The sequence below is a fragment of the Acomys minous genome (assembly GCF_964271855.1).
Source record: "Acomys minous genome assembly, chromosome: 5".
In the NCBI taxonomy this organism is placed as follows: Eukaryota; Metazoa; Chordata; class Mammalia; order Rodentia; family Muridae; genus Acomys; species Acomys minous.
In genome coordinates, this window is record NC_140494.1 from 26,657,873 (window position 1) to 26,678,235 (window position 20,363).

The window sequence follows — 20,363 nt, forward strand, 5'->3', positions numbered from 1 at the left end:
ACCTGTGCTTAAGCACCAGCGCGGAATGCTCACGGAAGTACTGCTTAAACTATGCAGAGTGTGTGCCAGACTGGAGGGGGTTACTTGAGAAAGGACAGGCAGGGTAAGAATGAGAGCTTTGTAATGATGCATTAATGAACACACGCATTGTAAGTCATAGGTGTGAGAGGTTCTCCAGTCTAGGATATTGGTAAATAAATGAAAATTTTAGGGGGTGCTTCTCTACCCGCACCTTTCCTAAGGGTGTGTTTGTGTGTGTGTGTGTCTGTGTGTGTGTCTGTGTGTCTGTCTGTCTGAGGAATGAATCAAGGCATGCCCATACTAGGCAAGGGCAATAATACCACTGAGCTAAATCCCCAGCCCCTCTAGGAATCTTTTCATACAGCCAAAATTAAGGTAAGCTACATAAATATTCACAGTGCAGAAGAAAAAATCTGTGTTGGGGACGTGTGTACCAGCCTTGACTGGCAGCTCTGACACTGCAGGCTGCAGGTATTAGTAGGCTTAAGCTAGAAGATAACCCTGGATTACGACAGGGGGCCCCAACACAACCCCCAGGGTCCTCCCCAGAGACATGGCTATACACTGATCTTTCTGCTTTTCTATAGGTTTAAATATTTTCAAACTTTCAAAAAGTGCCAGAAAAAAAATCCCAGGGGGTACAAGTAAGAAATGTCTCTGAATCACACTAATAATTTAACCTAATCCCCTAGCTCCTGTATCTGTTTGTTTGAAGCTCCCTGTGGCAGCAATAATGACAAGAACAGCAGAAATAAAAACCCCTAAACGCACTGCTTGATAAGTTAGATGGGCAGGTGTGGCTGCCACCTGTAAGCCTAATCCTCAGGAAGCTGCAGCTGAGGCAGGGGGATGCCGAGTTCCAAGCCAGACTGGGCCATATAGAGCCTATTTCAAAACTAAGCAAAGAAATAACTAAATGCATTATCAACAATTTTTAAGGTTTTTTTTTCTCATGTGTGTGTGTGTGTGTGTGTGTGTGTGCGCGCGCGCGCACGCACCCTATCACAACAGAGTCAAAAAGAAAACACAGAACTGACATCAGGATTCAGAGTGTCCTGACGACTGCTTTCCTGGTAGGTGAAGCTCCTTTCAATTCTGTTCATGAATCTGGTTGGCGATAATAGTCAGGTACAGGATACTTTCATAGTTACCCAAATGGTAAAATTTAAGGCACTGTGGGACACATGGGGCTGGTGCGCTTTCCCACTTCCAGCAGATAAATGAATGGATGAGGCTGCACGCCAATAAAATGCTATTTACACAAACATGCCAGACTTGACAAGCAAGCTAGTCCAGCACACCCCTAACTACACAGGACAAGATATTCCGGTACCTTTAAGAGTTTTCCTCAAAGTGTAGGCTTCTTCATTTTCAACTAGTTCAGAGAAAGCTACACTTTACAATACCCACAGAATTCTTTACTTAGGACTCTTGCAGCACTGAATGTGCGGTGAGTTTCTTAATAGCCAAAGTGGCCATGGTATACTGTGCACAACCTTCTCTGGATAGAAGGAACGCACTGGGGTAAACTCAGCTGGTTAGCACTTCTATTTGGGGAGGTCAACCAGGCAACAGGGTTACAAGGGAGTTCCTACCCAGAGAAGTGGGGTTCCACTGCCTCCCCGCACTGCAGCGCTGTGCTCCCTCCCCACACAGCTGTCCTCAGCCACCTCTCCTGAGGGCTCTGACAAAATGTGAAGTGACAAATAGACTAGGGAGTCTATACTTGGTTCTTTTCCGCAAAGAACAGGCAACGTGCGATTGACTAATACCATCTGAGTGTGTCTATCCCAAATCCCTAAAGCAGGACTATGGGGTAGAGAAAGTGACCCTCCCAGGTCTCTAGGATTGCTAAGATTGCTAAATAGACTGTTACTCTAGGTAAGCTCAGCTCTGCCTGAGCAAACAAGCAGCAGATGACGCATGGGGCAAGCAGATGGGAGACATAAGGGCACTGATGGGCCAATGACTCAGTGGGTAAAGAGCTTGCTGCATAAGTGTGAGGACCCATGTGGAGATTCCCCAACACCCACAGAAAAGCTGAATGTGGTGACCATAACCCCAATGCTTGGGATTGGGTGATGCAGAGGCAGGAGCATCCCTGCTCACTGGCCAGCCAGTCTAGCTGAATGGGTGAATTCCAGGGGAGCAAGAGAGAATAAAGAGTAATTGAAGAAGACACCATACATGCACATATGCACATAAACACATACATGTACAAACACATACCACCACACACAAACACACCGAGAATAACAGACAAAATAAAAGGCGTAAGAACCCTAAGTAGGCATGCTCCGTAGTTTAAAATATGAAACAAAGCAACATATCCCCAAATAAATGAATTGTGTAGTATTAACTGAGTTTTTGAGCTGAGAAAGAGGGGGGACGGGGTGCAGGGAGGGTCCAGACACGATGAAATGAAACAGAATCCATTTGCCCAAGCTGGTTCTTAAGGTGGTTTGTGAATCTTAGAATAGCCCACTACATCACTTTCTTTTCAGCACACTAGCTGACCATCCATTTCCCCCACTTATAGTAGCTGCACGTCCATAGCCTGTAATTATTAATAGAGGTGAAGATCTGAAAGGTGCCACAGCCAGCTCAGTCAGAGCCAGCTTTCCCCAACTACCCTCATCCTTAGAGGGAAGAAAACAACGGTGGGTAAAGAAAAAGTCTTTTGGCTGATAGGACTCTCACCCATGAAGTGCTGCATTAGTCACTGCAAGAGCAGCTGTGGTGGGCTGACATGCCCTGAGTGGCCTGTTTAGGAGGTTCAGCCTCCTCAGATCTGCAGATTAGCCTGAGGTCCAAAGTTGGCCTAATGGTCCTGTTGTGGGCAGCTGCCCAGGCCGGAGGAACAAGTCAGGAGAATGTCAGACACCACCTACTTCCTCGGCTAGCCTTTTAAAATTCCCAAACGCTATTGCTGTCTGAAAAGACAAGAAAGAAACAGCTGCAGGACCAGAGAGGTGAGGCAGGTACTGGCAGAGCTCCCAAAAAACTCTGGGCTTGATCTCTATGTTCAACACCCAGTATCCACATAGCTACTGGAAATGTGTCCAGCTAGACTGAAGGACTAAGGGCAGTCCTTTGGTCAATAGGAATTTGCTTGAGACACTGAAGCAGTGTGGGATGTTTTTCCTTAAGCATGAACTCATTGTCCTGGGAGGAACCGGCTTCTAAGATACCTTGCTAAGGAAGGCGAGCAGGCAGGAGTACTCCTCTGATCTGCCCCATGTGGCAAAGGGTCAGATGAGGCAACTCTGTTCTCCACACACACAGCACTCTATGAATCCACCTGAACACGCTTGTTTTGTTTTGTTTTTCAAGACAGGGTTTCTCTGTGTAGCCTTGTCTATCCTAGACTCCTTTTGTAAACCAGGCTGGCTTTGAACTCACAGCGATCCACCTGCCTCTGCCTCTCGGGTGCTGGGATTAAAGGCGTGTGCCACCATGCCTGGCCATCCACCTGAACATTTTTATAATTACAGTGATAATTATGCAACCATGATTGGTAGTTACATGGAAAAACCTGCTGTTTAAAAACAAAAAGCAAAAAGCAAAAAGCAAACAGCAATAACGTTGTTGCCTAATGTATTTAGAAATACATTATTTCTAAATTGGATAAGAAAAATGGCTTCATTTTCGCACTTAACACAGTATGGATACAAAACTGAAGACATGGATGTCAATGCTGTGATCAGAAAAGCAAAGGTAAAAAGAGTAGTTAAGGAAACACCACAGCCACAGCAACTGTGATTACTGTGGCAAAGCTAAGTGGACAAGCCATGTAGCGCGTTATAAATTCAAAGACGCATTAGATGGCTCAGTGGGTGCAGGTGCTTGCCACTAAGTCCATTGACCTGAGTTTGGTCTCTGTGACCCACGTGACGGTAAGAGGGAACTGACTCCTCAAGCTGTGCTCTGTCAGTGACAATGCAACATGGCACACACATATAATAACACACACACACACACACACACACACACACACACACACACACACACACATCTCCCCTCTCCTCCTCCTCGCCAGCCTCGCCCTCCCCCTCCCCCTCCTATGGGGCTGGAGACATGGCTCAGCAGTTGAGCTGAGTTTCCAGCACCCATGTCAGGCAACTCATAACCACCTGTAATTCCAGCTCTAGGGCGCCTAACACCCTCCTCTGGCCTCTAGGCTCATATATGTACTCACACAAAAATAAATTAAAAAGAAAAATTTTTTCCTCATTAAATAAAAGCTGAACTTAAAAGTTAAATCACAGAACATGGTGCTGTCAGGGTTGAGTGAAAGACCAGGCTTATTCACTTACAAGACCTGGAAACGACACCAACCCTTCAATTAGATTAAGACTCCTCACTACCTGCAGGGCGTGGTGGTGCACTCCTTCAATCCCAGCACTCAGGAGGCAGAGGCAGATAGATCTCTGTGAGTTCGAGGCCAGCCTGGTCTACATCATGAGTTCCATAACAGCCAGGGCTATGTAGAGAGGAACAAAACAAAACAAAACAAAACAAAGAAAACCAAAGACCCCAATTCCTCGTGACTCAGCACACTCCTCCTCCCTGGGGATGCACTAAACATAGTGTAAGCTATGGTACAAATACCTGGCTATGGTGTTGCACATGCTCAGTAGACACTGGCCTGGGCCCACATGCACTCAATCTACCACCACAAGCATCTCTAGAGCAGAGGCCAGCTGTCCATCACATGTGCCTAAGTCATCCTAGCAAAGACAGGAGGCCAGCCCTGCAGCAGCAGCTCTCCTCCTCTTGGGTCTCTAACACCTTCCTTAGACCCCTCTGATGGGTAGGAAGGTGGCACTCTAGTGATGGTATTAACTAAGTGGCAATTGTTGCTGTAGGGCTCGTGGTGATGGATTAACAAAGAAAAGAAGGTAAACAACTTTGTAGTCCGAGTTTAAGTGAGGAAAACATAAGATCAGAAATCACCATAGCTACAGCCCCACCCCTTATAAGAGTACTAGGAAAAACCTATCACTTGCTAGTAGCTCAGTCAAATCAGGTGGGAGTAAAGCAGGGCCTGGTTCCATGCTGGACCCTGACACTTGCTCGATAATTTAATTTAATAAGTTCGATGGGAAACCACAAAGCACACCAAAGTGCAACAGGGCATCTTTCTCAAGGACTAAGGCTGGTGCTCCTCCTGCTAATAGGCAGGAGGTATTAGGGGTATTAAGTTATCAACCTAGCACTATTCCCCTTTGTTGTGTCAGGAAGTACAAAAGTTTGGTAAAATGCTAATATTTCCCGATTTACTTTTACAGATTTTCTGGCCGTAATTTTTAAAAGTATAGCAGCAATAAAAAGTTGAAATAATTTTTCCAAGACCAGCACATAGTTTTAGAATTTTAAAAAATAGATAGATAGATTTAACACTTGACTCAAACTTTCTGCACAAAAAGCTGCCTAGAACCCAGAAGGTTAGGAAGACAGTGCCAACACCATACTTCATTGCAATATGGAAGCTTAAAGAAAGAACTGAAGGAAGGGAGGGAGGGAGAGAGGGAGGGAGAGAACACACACTGGTAGAAATCATTTTCCTCAGCTTTTCCTGCTAGCCATCAGCTATTCTGACCAGACATTTCACTTCTGAGGGCCTTGATTTTGACCATCTGTAAAATGGGAATATCTGTCTTGTTTCTGCTGCTGTGATAGAACACCATAAGCAAGGTAACTCATAGACGGAAGGGTTTGTTTGGTGCCCACGGATCCAAAGGATTTGTGTCCACAATAACCAATGGAGGCAGCAGACGGTAGACATGGCAGGTTGAGCTGGAAGCTGGGAGCCAAGGGTTCACACCTCAAATCACAAACAACAAGTGGGGAGAGCCCAGTAGATGTGGCACCAGCCTTCCAACTCTCAGAGCCCGCCTCCAGTGATGCTCCTCCAAGGCCACACTCCATGAGCTTCACCAAACACTGCCACCAGCTAGGGACCAAGCTTTCAAATGCCAGAGACCATGAGGTGTAGGTACAGTTTTCATTTAAACAACACCACTAAATATATCACAAGAGACTATGTGAAAGGCCAGCAGAGGGCCTTGCACATAAAAACATTTGGTCACTAAACCTAAGTTTCAAGAAGCAGCTCAGATTTACACTTGGTTGTTTCAAGGGAGAAGGGGGTAGAACAAAGTCCGTCCTGATGATCTTTGAAGCTGTCTTGGCCCTTCCACCTATGCGGAACTTAGAGAACGCCCACTCTACAGACATGCTCATGGCCACATATACTTGGGGAAGGAAACTGACTCACCGCCCCTAACTGCAATGGGGTGGCAGTGCCTGCTGTCACATCCCATTAATTTGCTCATTTGTCCCCAGAATCCAGAACAATGAGAAGACCATGCTGAAAAGACGAAACAGAGCAGCCACTGTTGCGTAAGCTATTAGCAGTCCGTGTGAACTTGGCAGCTAAGGAGGACAAAATCCTGGGGCGGAGGGCTAGTGTGATGATTCCGTGGGTTAAGACACTTGCCTCTAGGCCTGACAACCTGAGTTCAGTCCCTGGGGCCCACATGGTAAAAGGTGAGAACCAAGCTGTCCTCTGACTTCTCCACAGGCTCTAGGGCACTTGTGTGTAACCTACACACACGCGTGCACACACTACATAAATAAACTGTAAAAAAAAAAAGTTATTATAAGAAGGGAATAGAAATTGAGTAAAGATTATGTAAACACAGCACTACTCTTGGGTGAGCCTTCATCCAGCTCACAGGTTCTCAACCCTCCTTACTGGCAACCCTTAAATACAGTTCCTTGTGCTCTGGTGGCCCCAGCCATAAAAGTGTTTTGTTGCTGCTTCATAACTGTAACTTTGCTTCTCTTAGGAATTTTAATGTATGCATGTGATAGGCAGGAGATCGGATATGTGATCCCCAATGGGGTCACAGCCCACACGCTGAGAACCACACTGGTCTAGCTAAACTGGAGAATGGAGAGGAAAGTGCATTGGAAACCGTGGGTCTGGAGCAAGCAAAATCAGGGAGTGCTGAATCTGGCCTAAGACTAGTAAGTCAAAGTAACTGTCCATAGTAAGTTTACAGAATTTTGTAAGGTAGGGGTGCGTGTGTGTGTGTGTGTGTGTGTGTGTGTGTGTGTGTGTGTGTGTGTTGGGGGAAGGGATAGTTGCTTTTCTGTTGCTGTGATAAAATACCATGACCCAAAGAGACTTATAGAAGTCTCTTTTTGACTCATGGTCCCAGAGGGGCAAGAGTTCACAATGGCAGGGATGCAGTGGCAGGAAGTTGAGACATTACATCTGCAACTGTAAAAACAAAACAAAACAAAACAAACAACAACAACAAAAAAAAACGAAGCAAAGAGCTGACAGGAAGTGGGGCGAGGCAGTGAGTTCTCAAAGCCCACCCTCAATGATGCGCTTCCTTTGGCAAGGCCACACCTCCTAATCCTCTCCAAAGAGTGTGGTGAGCCTGTGAGAGAAGTCTCTCACTTAAACCACCAGTTGACTGGGGGGCAGGCAGGGAGTCAGAGGACTGCTTCAGATGGAAGCAATTTTCATAAGGAAGAAAATAAAGTACTTCCTCCAGCATTCTAGGAACCAAGAACAGGAAAAGCTCCATGTGATGAAAGCCTTTTAGTTAAAAAAAAAAAAAATGATGAAGTTTTGTTAGTTTTTTAACACAGAGATGTTAGGTTTACATAAATAATCAACCAAACCTTTACAACCATGCAATTTTCTTGTCAAGCATGTAATATGTTTTTCTTTTTCCTGGAAACTCGATGTCACAAACTTACTGTGATGACTGGTTTTCCAAAAAAAAAAAAAAAAAAAAAAAAAGATTAAATAATTCTGGGTCCAGTATGATGTGCAGGGGGCGGGGGAGAGAAATGAGTTCAGTTTAAACGTCTCCTACCCAATTTGTTTTTAGGAACTAAATGAAAACAGCCTACCACTGCTTGAAGGATGCTCCCTCTAAACTTGTTCTTGATCCCTTGTGGTCAGATTTCTCACTTTTTTTCCAGGAACGTAAGTCCTTCGTTCTATATGCAAAACTTTCAGACTTGAAATCCATGGACTAAGAGCTGTGTAGTCTTTGAAGAAAAAAAAAAAAGCACATTAACCTCCAAATTTTCAGCTGTGGCTTCTCCTCATCAGAACCCACCACTACCTACATCCCAACCAAGGGCTACATCTTAAACGGACATACTGTTCTGGCAGACACCCACACACCTTCATCAGTGTGCACAGGCACATCCTGCACTGAAGTGCCCATGTGCAGCCTGCACTTCGCGTCCTGTATTTGTGTATTCTTGGGAGTCCTGTATGGTATGCACACGTGTCCTATACTGACATGTACACATTTGCCCTGCTAAGCATGTTCTGTTCAGCAAAGGACCCATGAGACAGCAGAGACCCTAAGTGTGGAAGCCCCCTAGGCAGGAACTAGAGGTGACTGGTTGTAATGCACAACACCCAGAAAAGAGACAAAGAGGTGGGAGCTGCCCTCTGTCCTGGGCAGCAAGAAAGCTGGCAGTGTGCGACAGCAACACTCAGTAAAGCAAAGTCTCTTTACAAACACTGCTGGCAGAAAACTGAACACAGAGGACATACGCGGTTACAGTCTCAGACAGATCCCATGGCGTGTCCCTTCACAGCAGGGAGGGGCTCATTACATTACCCTGAATACCCTTTGTACAATGGCTCCAGAGGGATGGAGGGCAAAGTGGGGCCAGTACACACAAGAGTACACTGACATTGACCACAATTTGTCACAAATGGTTCATGACCTTGGATCTGGGTTCAAACCAAGACTGTTTTCCTGTTGTATCTCTTCAGAGCCACAGACCTCAGAGTGCAGCATCCTACCTAACATCCTCTCTGGCTGTTACTCTTAGAACAGGCCTCCCTCCCAGGCCCTATGCTGCCTCTGTACAGGAGCCCTGACCCAAAGCTCTATGAAGGAAGACCTCACAGTGAGGCACACATGTGCGCACGTGCACACACACACACACACACACACACACATGCACGCACACGTACACGCGTGAGGACACAGAAATGCACATGTGAGTTTACCACAGGCTGACAGATGTAAGCCAGGGACTGAATATTCAGTCTGTTTGACTCTTTTCACATCTTCTCCCAAAAACAGAAAGTCCTTGGTCTGGTGTGGTACACTCTACACTAAAACGTGATCTCTTGTTCCAGCATTGTCAACAGAATCCTATAGCTATGAGTAGGAAAACCATACTCTGTTTTAATTAAAACGTTAAGGAATCAAACCCAATTTGGACTTGAACAAAGGAGGAATTTCAATTAAGTAGTGCACACATACAACACACACATACCATACACACACACACACACACACACACACACACACACACACGTACACATAATCTCATAAAGAGCAGTATCTGGGTTTTGATAAAGTATCAGGTGGAAGCATCCTAGGGCAGGGCAGGGATACCCAACAGCCAGGGGCTCGGTTCCTAAGACACCTTCGTCAGGATCAGCCTGAAGAGGATAAGACGCACAGCAGCATAGGATCCTGGCCTCGGCTCAGAGCTCAGAAATAACCAAGGAGTCTATGGAACAAAAGGCCCCAGCACAGCCATATAAGACCAATCTCCCATGACTTACACGCTACCCAGGCAGCCAGTGAAGCGCAAACTGCCTCCGGAGAGTCTCCAGCAGCACGCTTTGAAAAACGGGCAGGGGTGGGCACAAATTACCTCTCCTCTGCAAGTACAACCTCCATTTACAAAAGGGAAGAGTTATCCAAGACAAGTGTGCATTCCAATTACTCTCGGGTGGAAGGACAGCCAAAATAAATTTCAAACAGTCATCCTCAGAGTTGAAGCCTTTCAATGGCCTGACCTGACCAGTTTTCATAACTGGTATTTCAATACTTCGGTTCCAAAGAACCTTCCTAAAAGCAGAAGGTGCCTGGAAACAACAGCTTTGATGATATACTCAAAGTAACTACCAGTAACTACCGTGACCAGACTGCCAAAGGGAACTAGCTCAGGACAAAGGCATTAAGTTTGCAAATGACAAACAGAAAAGAATCAAGATGCACTGACCCAAATGGGTAAGGAAGAAGGTAAGAGCAAAGCAGCCTGGAACATGTAAGCGCTGTACCGGGAAACCAGAAAACTAGAGACAAAGGGCCAGGGACCCACAGAGGATGCTGCTGGGATCATGGTGATGGGGACTTACCCTAAGTCAGAGCAGGCTGGAAAGTCGGGGGGGACGCAATCAAACACCAATGACAGGTGGCCAAGGGCATCCAAGGCAAGGCTTCCTAAGACACTTGAAACCCCGAGCTGCCGGGAGGTGGCCAGTCGGGTGACAGCGGCAGACCAGAACCAGATGGGCAGAATGTCATCGGGAAAACGGAGGTCCATCCAGGGGTGAGAGAAAGCTACCCGAGTTTGAGGGTGAGAAGGGAAGGTAGTGCTGTGTGGAAAGAGCAAGATCCAGGCTGCTGGGGAAGTCATGAGCCAAAGGGGTGGGCGGGGAGGGAACCTCTGTGTTTGCATCTTAAAGCTTGCCACCTTCTGCCTACAAGGAAAGAAAGGGGAGCTGTTTCCAAGACCTGCGCAGCATGGGGTAGAGGGGAGAGATCACTCCCAGGGAGAGAAACAACTTCCATTCCAACAATTCTGTTATTGTTTGTTTGGTCTTTTAAGATTTATTTTTATTATTTTTTAATTATGGATAGTTATGAGTGTAGATGCCTATGTATACATATGTACATGCATATATGTGTGTGTGTGTGTGCATATGTGAGTACAAGTTCCATCAGAAGCCAGGGGCACTGGATTCTCAGGAGCTAGAGTTTTAAAACAGTGGTGAGCTCCCTGATGTGGGGGCTGGAACCAGGCTCAGCCCCTCTGGAAGAACAGCAAGTGCTCTTAACCACTGAGCCATCTCTCCAACTGGCTGGATTAATTTTGGCCTTCCACCTCTATCTAACAGCATCAGAAAATATGCAGCAGTCAAAGCACTGAACAGACATTAACTACTGGATGGTATAAATGTGGTGTTGTCTGTGAAGTGTGTTGGGAGTGGCCAAGAAAGAAAGTGGGTCCAGAAGCCATAATGGGTCTCTGTGTGCATGCCAGCACGCATGCACATGTAACAGGAAGGAGGGCTGTGTGCATTAGAAAATAACATTGTGGTTTTTTGTTTGTTTGTTTGTTTTTGTCAAGAGACAAACCTTAGAAATATAAGACACCAAGAGAACAAATGCAATTCAAAACATGTAATAAAAGGATCTGCCCAGGAAAGGTGTCCAGCTGGGGTCCCTGTGCTCAGGATAAGCACAAGGGAGCTCAGGAGCAGGCACCTGACTAAAGTTCTGAGGAGCTGATCCTTCCAATTCCCAGCTAGAGAGAGAGGCCAGATTTGAAGTCAGATTCTTGAAGTCCAGCCCAAGTTGGTTGTCACATGCGGTAGCCTCGGTTTCTTCTGTGAAATGAGACCTGTCCTCATCAGCCCCCAGGACCAGGCTGGGCATCCTCATCAACCTCAAGCAAAGATGACAAGAGAACCAACTAAAAATGGAAGCGTGGCAACAGATGAAGTGCAAGGCGTGACTACGTGAAGAAGGCCATGGAAGGCTGGCTGGAACAGCTGAGAACTGAAGGGCCTAACTCAGTGACAACAGACAGGAGCCCCTAGGAGTGAGACCCAAGTCAGAGGGCTTGGGGTACATCCATTTTATACCTCCTCACAGAACTAACTTAAGCCCAGTAGAGACTGTGACTTACACTGGGGCTATTGACAGGTCATTACCTCACAGTTCACATTAGGGAAGATGAATGTTTCCTGGGCAACAGCGGGCAGGCATGGGGGCTCAGGTGGTGACAAGTGTCTCCTCACCAACAACAGGTATTCCTTTCTTAGTACAGGATATAATAAATATTGATTCTGTGAGAACTACATACAATGTATGTATTATATACTATATACAATGTATATTCCCCCTCCCACGCTCTTCCCTCTGAGGCAGTGGTTCTCAATCTGTGTGTTCCAAAGCTTTGGAGGTCACATATCAGAGATCCTACATATCAGATATTTACATTAAGAAGCAAGATTACAGTTAATAAGTAGCAAAGAAAATAATTTTATGGTTGGGGGTCACCACAACAAGAGGAACTGTAGTAAAGGCTCATAGCCTTAGGAAGGCTGAGAACCACTGCTCTAGGTCCATGTGTATAGCTAAGCCATATTTTTTTAAATGGCAAGTTAAAAAATGTAATTCTAACTCAAGATCTACCTTTATTAATCAATGAAATATAAATTAGACTATGTTTTAAGTATGGAAAAACTGTACATACTGTTTATCCTTTAAACCTAATTTGAAGGGTTGGAGGGAGGGCTCAGCAGATAAGAGTTTATACTGCTCCTAGAAAGGATTCCAGTTTGGTTCCCAGCACCCGCTGAGAAGCTCGCAATCTCCTGTTAAGTCTAGCTCCAGGGGATCTGATGGTCACTATTGGCCTCTAAAAGCACCTACATGCCTACACACACACACACACACACACACACACACACACACACACACACACAAATATACACAGTTGAAAAAATAAAATAAATGTTTTGTTTTTTGTTTTTTGAGACAGGGTTTCTCTGTGTAGCCTTGGCTGTCCTGGACTCGCACTGTAGACCAGGCTGGCCTCGAACTCACAGAGATCCACCTGCCTCTGCACCACCACTGCCCAGCATAAAATAAAATCTTTAAAACTTACTTTGACAAAAAATAAAAATAAAAAAAGTTGTGACATTTCCTTTAAGACTTATCCTGACAGATCCAGTGAATGTAACATCCTCTTCTGGCTTCCTTGGGATCTTGCACTTAAGTGTACATACCCGTAACACACACACACACACACACACACACACACACACACACACACACACACACACACACTCACAGAGAGGGGGGAGGAGGGAGAGAATTAAAATTAAATCTTTAAAATAACTACTTTGAAAAAAAAAGTTGTAACATTTGCTTTTGAGTCTTGTCCTGACAAATTCTAACAGTATCTGGAATGCCACCAATGTTGCAGAAAACAAGCGAGACTGTTTAAAAGGCTGCATGTTAACAACGATGCCTGGAGTTTAGCCTCCCTATCACTAGACAAAAGCAGTAAGTGGAACTTTGGTGGCCCAGCAGCTGGCACGTTCTCTCCTGTACGCACAGGCGTGCTGGAACAGCTGGGGAATGCAAGATGCTTTTGAACAGGCTGCTATGTGATCCAAAATAACACTGCCTGTTCATCCGCCCCACAAAGGAAGCAGCAGCCCAGCACAGGCCTGGCACATGCCCTGCAGCTGCTTCAGGCTTCACACTGGGGGGGCACAGCAAGTGCCTACTAATGGGGCTAGAGGCACAAAGTGAAAGGGGGGGGGGGCTCCGTCTAACCTTTACATCTGTCCATCCTCCCCTTACAGGGACAGCTCATTTTCCATCGTGGGAGAGAGATACATTTCATGCCCAAATGTGGAGCCTGCACAAGGGCAGGCCCTCTCTTTCTCCCATCACCACACACAGGAGATACCCTTTATCAAAACTACACCACCGACTGTGAATGGCTCGACAGAATTTTCCAGTGGTGTAACCTTTAAGGGTTTGAAAGATTAAAGGTGCAAAGTGCAGAACACAGGGAGGGAAGGGGAAGAGCAGGACAGACCATTTCTCCCCCTCAGCTTTATGAAGTTGAGAGCTCTCCCAGTGTTTTCTCATGTGAAATAAAGCCCCTGGCCACTCCAAGTTTGTTCAGCTTTACCCCTGCGTGCCTTCTTCCAGCAGCTTCTCATAGCATAGCAATTTTCGGGTCATACAGTTTACCACACTTGAGAAACCATGGCTGAAAGAAGAGCTCGGGCTCCCCTTCCTCCCCATGAACACACTTAAAGACTCAGAAAATATTCCCATTTTCCGAACAAAATGGCCCCTTTTCCCAAGATTGGGATGGCACAATTCTCCCTGTTCTTTTTCTTTAGTATTATAGATGGCTCATTAATTGGACAGAAAGAAAGAAAGAAAAAAAAAGGCCAACTTCTTCTCAGTTCAGTTTTTAAGTTGTTTGGGTTTTTTTTTTTAAGTCTTGTCTTGTTGGTAATTTGGATACTGGCTTTAAGTTTAAAGGAAAGGGAAATGACTGGAGAGCTAGCCACAAAATTACACAGTGGCGCAGCCAGGAGGAAAGCCTCATAGTTCCGGAGGCCCTTGCAAATTCCTCCTGCAAGTGAACAAAGTTTCCATCACCAGCAACCGTCCCCATCTCCACCCTAGGCTTGCTTACAAAGAGGAGAAATCCTTCAATACTGAAGAGCTGACAAAAAAAAAAGGCGGAGGGGAGGTGGGGGGGGGGGGGTTGAGCAAGCTGTTGGCTGTCGCCTTCTTTGCCTGTCCAGAAGCCAGATGAAGGGAGAAAAGCACAATGCTGTTCTTACACTTCATTGGTTGGTTGAGCAGCTACTATACGCTGGGCATAGTGATACATCATCTAATTTTATCCTTGTTGCTGGAAATCAGACTAGACTACTATCCTCCTCATCTTAAAGGAGAAAAAAGAAAGCTCAGAGGGGCTGAGCCATCGGCTAAGGCAGCATTAGTGGCAGATGAGGCCTGGGGCCAGCCACTGTGACTCCACTGTGGCTGGGCTTTCACTCATTACTCATGGGTATCCCCACGGCCAGCACAGCACTAAGACATTCTGAGCCCCCAGAGTGTCATTCTAGAGTCACACACCTCTCTTTCTAAAGCCACACGTTTTTAAGTAGCATTCGGGGCCAGACCAAGGTCTCACATCTTAAATGCGAGTTTGGTTCTAATAAAACCATTGTGGACAGTATATCCTTAGGCCGGTAATGGAAACCTATTAAGAGAGGAGTGTGTTTAAAAAAAAAAAAATCAGTCAGAAAAGCAGCCTCCAAAGCAACCCTTGCTTAATTTAACACCCTCTTTCAGGCCTGTGGCCATGTCAGATAGGGTGAGGGTGATGATTTTGTGCTAGGGAGAACTCCTGGCCTCAGGTCCACCTGATGAGATACCACAGGAAGCAGGAGGCAGTGGTTCCTGATTCTGTAATGGTATTATCCTGTAGTTCTACAGGGTTGTTTTTTTGTTTGTTTTTATTTTTTTTTCAGCATTCCTTAAACTTTACAAAAAGTTGGTATCACTGAAGTGGTAGCATTAATGGAAGAAGTTTAATGTCCCTACAAGAACCAATGTGACCAGGATGAGAGCACAGATTTAACAATTTACAAAAGCTTTGTGCCCGAATCCCGAGCACTCGGGAGGCTGTGGCAGGGACTGCCGTGAGCTCTGCAAGCTTGACGTACAGCTTGAAAGCCTGTCTCGGAACAACAAAACAAGAACAAGCAGAACCTCTTCAGAAACAGGCTGTTAGGCAACAGTGAGCATACAACAGCCCTTACAGAGCAGGGCTGAATGAGGACCTTTTGGCCTCTTAAACCTTTAGTTCTCAAAACCCACCCTCTGAAGGAGGAGGTGAGAAGCAGGAATCCATCACAGGCTGAGGGATTTTCCTAAGCATCAAGCAAGTCATCAGAGCCAGCTTCTCCCTTACAACAACAGACTGAGCTCAGGCTGAGAGACTTGAAAAAGTGACTTAGGCACTGCCCCAGGGGCTGAGGGCACCAGCCAGCAGAGTGTGACTGTCTGGCTTTCTCTCTCTCTCTCTCTCTCTCTCTCTCTCTCTCTCTCTCTCTCTCTCTCTCATTTAATTAATTTATTCAGATTACAACTCAATTGTTATCCCATCACTTGTATCCTCCCATTCCTCCCTCCCGCTTTCACTCTATTCCCCTCCCCTAGGTCTAAGACAGAGGGGGACCTCCTCCCCCACTATATGGTCATAGGCTATCAAGTCTCATCTTGGTGGCCTGCTTATTCTTTCTTTGAGTGCCACCAGGCCTCCCCACCAAGGGGAGGTGGTCAAATACAGGACACCAGAGTTCATGTCAGAGTCAGTCCCCCACTCTCCACATAACTGTGGAGAATGTCCTGTCCATTGGCTAGATCAGAGTAGGGGTTCGATGTTTACTACTTGTATTGTCCTTGGTTAGTGCAATAGTTTGAGCCCCTGGGCCCCAATCCACCCGTCTCTTAAACAATACTTCCTCCCTTCAGTTCCAGGCCCTGAGACACACAGGGATGCCTCCCCAACATCCATCCTGCAATGACTGCCTGTGCTTGGGTCTGCAGAGTGACTACATGAGATAGAGCCTGGATGGTAGAAACCAAGTGGCCTCTTCCCTTCCAAGGCACTGCAGCTACAGTAAACAGGTCTGCAAGTCGTACACAACAGGTCCTTAATCCTGTACCGGACCACACTGTGGCCAGGGCCTGGAACCCCTCCTACCACCTCTCCCAGTAATGCAATTATCACTTTCTGGGACTCCACTCTCTAGGTACGGCATTGGGGGGCGGGAAGTGGGGTGGGCTGTCTCCTTGGCTAAGGCCCGCCCTTGTGGAGCCACACACGCGCAGACTCCAGAGGGAGGGGCGGGCGTAGGGAGGGGCAGAGGGAGGGGCGTGGACAGGCGGTGGCAGGGCGCCTAGCGGTGGGTTCAAACCCGTACAGATCCTACCGAGGAGCGGCCCAGGGCGCAAGAACCTAGGCAGTCCTCTGCCGCTGGTGAGAGGGAGGAGACCGCAAAGTTGTAACTGTGTTCGCTCGGGTGCCTTGGCTCAGCAGCCCTCTTCCCTGTCCCTCCTTTCGCCAAACTTCCCTGCAACTCGGAAATCCAAAATCCAAACGCTGCAGGACCTCCCCGAAAGGCAGCAAGGACGGAAGTGGGTGGAAGCGGCAGGCGCGCGGTGCCTTTGTTCCCTGCCCGGGACCCTAAAACAGAACCGGGTGGTAGCGGCCTGTGGACCCGTGGCCCCTCCCTGCCAGTGCCTTCCGGGTTCCAGCCTCGCCCCGCCAGGACCGCTGGCAGCCAGGAAACGGACCCCATATCCCGCCTTGGGAGGCGTGCAGCGGCATCCTGAGGACTGCTGTCCTCGGCCGGGTGCTGCTTCCGAGCGCCCGGCCACTCCTCACCTTGCCAAACTCTGCCCTAGCCTCCTAGACAGGATCGCGACTTCCCGCCGGACAGCAGCCCCAAAGTCCGGACCAGCAGCTCCCCGGCCAATCACCGCCTCTTTGCCACTGAGCCCCACTCACCCACCCCACCTCAGCCTCTGGATGATTCACTTCACTCCTTACCTGGAGGCTCGCAAATCTCCTCCCCTCCGCTGGCCAGAACAGTGATCAGAAGCTGGCGCCCTCTGCCGGGCCGAGGAGGGGAGAGTGTGGGGCGCAACTCAGATCAGGGACACCCCTTCCTGAGCAGGAGCCAGGGTGCAGGGACGGTCTGGGCCAGATCCTAAAAGCTGTGCCTGAGCTCAGAATAGGCACGCAAGGTCAGAGTTGCCCCCAATGCGGGCCATGAGGTCCAGTTCTGTCACCAACCACCGCTCCCCACTCCAACAACGCCCCCTCTCAAAACCCACGACGCATCCACAGTACACACGTGCAGCTTTAAAACACTGAAGAGCAGCGTTTGCAGTGTTCAAACTAAGTTTGTGCCTGCGTCTCAGTGCCTGTTTTCTGCCTAAAGAGATGGAAGGAAAGAGCAGGAGTCCGTCACAACCCGGGTCTCCCGGTGTGAAGAGGCCCCCAGCGAGCTCCAGGTGCGGTGGACACCGGGCTTAGAGCGCCGGGTGGGGGAGTGGCTAAGATTTGCCTCGCTCTCTTGCCAGGGTAAACACACTCCAGCAGCTTAACTTTCAGCCTCCTACAGGTCCAGAGTGAAACTTAGGGGTCCAGTCGAGAGAACATCTCAGCGTGGGGGCCTGTTTCAGACCGGGAGAACGTCTCCCCGGACCCCCACTTCCCGACCCTACTCACCCTCCCGCGCTTCTGCGCAGCCTCCTTCGCCCACCTGCTGCCCCAGCGCCTGCAACAAGGTCCCCGCGGCCTGGGGATCGCACAATCGCGCCGGAATGCAGAGTCCGCAGCTCAGTCCTCAGCCCCGGCTTGCTCTTCAGGAGTGCTCCGGGAAGAGTCTGCAGGGCTCCGGATGGACGCAGTGTCTGGAGTAAAGCTATCTACGGGCTCAGAGCTGACCTAGCGCCTCCTAGCCGGACAGCCGGTGCGCGAATCCCCGCGCGGCGGGCGGGCGCCGGGTATTAATTGTGGGGGCCCCCCGGTGTCCACCGCCGGGCGCTCTGAGTGGCTCAGATGGCGCGCTAGGACAGCCGAGCCGGTGCGACCCACCCCCTCCGCGCGCTCCCGCCCTGGCCCAGCCGGGGACGCGCCCCGCGCACGCGCCCAGCTGCTCCCGGGCTCGCCGCCTTGAGCTCTATTTGCCCAAAGCTTCCGGGAGGCAGAGACACTACTCACCTCTGAATCCCTTAGCGTCAGGCCTGAGCTTCCAGTGGCTCTAGGGATAAGACCTGGCAACCCAAGTGCACATTTGCATCCTGTAGCGCTCCTGGCTGGTTGCCAAGAAGACCGACCGACTTTGCTAGGCTACTCACATCTGTGCAAAGTCCAGTTGCACCACTACCACCACCAGCACCACTGGACCCCAGAGGAACTTACCTACCTCATTGGTGGAGTTCTCCAACGATAAAAAGCAAGTCTGAAGCCCTTCACCTCCCCACCGGCCCTGTTGCTGATTCGCCCTGTCTTTAGGTGGGGGCGGCCAATTTGCATTTCTCACAGGCTCCCAGGTGATGCTGAGTTAAAAGTTTGTGAAAACGCTACGTGAAGAGCAGAGCGAAATAGATAAATTTAAATGTGGAAAATACGTTGCATTTCTGTTTGAGCACAGAGTGTTAAAGTTGAACTTCCTTCCAATGCCTGATCTCTTCCTCTAGGTGTTAAGTCCTCCCTCCCTCCCTCCCTCCCCAGAGTTTGTTCTTAGTTCACACCGAACAGCCCCCATAAAGGGGAAAGGAAAGTAAGTGCATTTATTTGCTTAGGGCTGCCTACTGAGAATCACAAACTAAGGCTTCACACAGTGTTTGTTTCAGTTGCAGTCCAGGAGGTCAGGTGTCCAAGATCAAGGCTGCCAGGCTTAGTTTCCCTTGAGGTTAATGTCCCTCTTCCCCGTACCTTCCCAGGGTCTTCCTTCTGATTCTGTCGGGGGTCCAATCTCTTTTGGGAACCTATGACCTGGCTGCAGCTTAATTGACCCCTTTAAATACAGTGTCACAAATGCAGAAACATTCTGAGGTATTAGGGGCCAAGCAGGAGGGACATACTAGCTGTGAACATCAGTGCTAATATACTAGAGAAGACATTGAGGGTTTGCCTTCCAAAGCCCCTGCTCCACCCCTCTTTACTCCATCTAGGCACACACCGGCCCCTCAAAGTGATGGGATCCCCTCATGCTGGGGAGACTGAAAATGCAGTAAAGAAACAGCCTGTTCAAGTCCATGTACGTTCAGAGGATTTTGAAATGAGTGTGAGAATCTGCCGAGGATGGGGACATCTTGCTTGCACACACACACACACACACACACACACACACACACACACACACGGGGGTGGGGGGGGGAATATCCAGAGCTGGAGCCCCCCTTCCCTCTGCCTTGCCCCTGTGCAGTTGCACTCCCTGCCTGGAACCTGTGTCATCCTCAGCAAGCCTGGCTGTGTTGACTAAACACAGGGAAGCTTCTTTCCTGCTTGGATCTGAGAGTGCCTGTGGAATCTGGGGCTGGTGCAGATTGTGGGTGAGCTGTGTGTGTGTGTGTGTGTGTGTGTGTGTGTGTGTGTGTGTGTGTTCCTCTCTTCAGCAGGGTAAGTTGCCTCTTTCTGTGGGAGAGCTCAAGGCCTCTGCCCCATACTCTACAGCTCCGACTCCATCTCTTTCTTTGTGGTTTCACCTAACTCTTTCTTCTTCAAGCCAGGCTCCTCCTTATGTTTCAGGTCCGTGCTGGCACAAGCTAAAGTCTTATCCTCAATCCAGAAAATACCTCCATAAAGATCAGGCTGAAGGCCAGCCAGTAGGGCATTTTATTGATGGGGGAGGGCCCCGCCCATTGTGAGTGGTACCACACCCAGGTTCTCTAAGAAAGCAGGCTGAGCAAGTCTGCAGAAGCAAAGCAGTAAGCAGCACCCCTCTATGGCCTCTGTATAGGCTCCTGCCTCCAGGAGCCCTATTTGAGTTTAAGCCAAAAGAATCTTTTCCTCCCTAACTGCTTTTTGCTGTGGTGTTCCATCACAGCAGTAATAACCCCAACACTGTGGGATGAATCTTAGATCCCATTGCCGCTCTAAACTCAGTACTCAGAGTCCATCCCCCTGAGAGTGAC

At 48.3% G+C, this 20,363-nt stretch overlaps 1 protein-coding gene across 4 annotated transcripts in view; it reads right to left on the bottom strand.

Moving 5' to 3' along the window:
• The window catches only part of SVIL (supervillin), a 201,622-nt gene extending 183,295 nt beyond the window's left edge, over positions 1–18,327 (bottom strand). The window contains exon 1 of one of the 4 annotated variants that reach the window (XM_084782155.1): positions 17,984–18,327. The gene's annotated coding sequence lies outside the window, so the exon portion shown is untranslated. Of the gene's footprint in view, positions 1–17,100; positions 17,233–17,265; positions 17,319–17,949 lie in introns of those variants that run through there. The other 3 variants (XM_084782171.1, XM_084782157.1, XM_084782156.1) reach the window with 3 other exon arrangements.
• Positions 18,328–20,363: the final 2,036 nt, after the last annotated feature.